The sequence below is a fragment of the Anopheles ziemanni genome (assembly GCF_943734765.1).
Source record: "Anopheles ziemanni chromosome X unlocalized genomic scaffold, idAnoZiCoDA_A2_x.2 X_unloc_130, whole genome shotgun sequence".
Lineage (NCBI taxonomy): Eukaryota > Metazoa > Arthropoda > Insecta > Diptera > Culicidae > Anopheles > Anopheles ziemanni.
The window spans coordinates 7,216-7,500 of record NW_026689742.1 but is presented as its reverse complement, the minus strand read 5'-3'; positions in this window follow the sequence as shown (position 1 = coordinate 7,500).

Genomic DNA, 285 nt, shown 5'->3' with positions numbered 1-285 from the left:
GTGATCTAATGGCCCAACCGGGCAAACACTTTGGGTTCGCAAGGACTTAGAGTGCCGGGACGGGTTGGCGGATCCAACACTCTGGGTACCTCCGGGTACTTGGGGTTGGTTGAGGACTTGGTGAACAAACACTTGATATACACTCTCCGGATGTACTTCGGGTGTCACCTGTTGTCCGAGACCACTTGCATGGTTAGCAAGCGTTGTGATTCAATGGCCCTACCGGGCAAACACTTTGGGTTCGCAAGGACTTGGAGTGCCGGGACGGGTTGGCGGATCCAACAC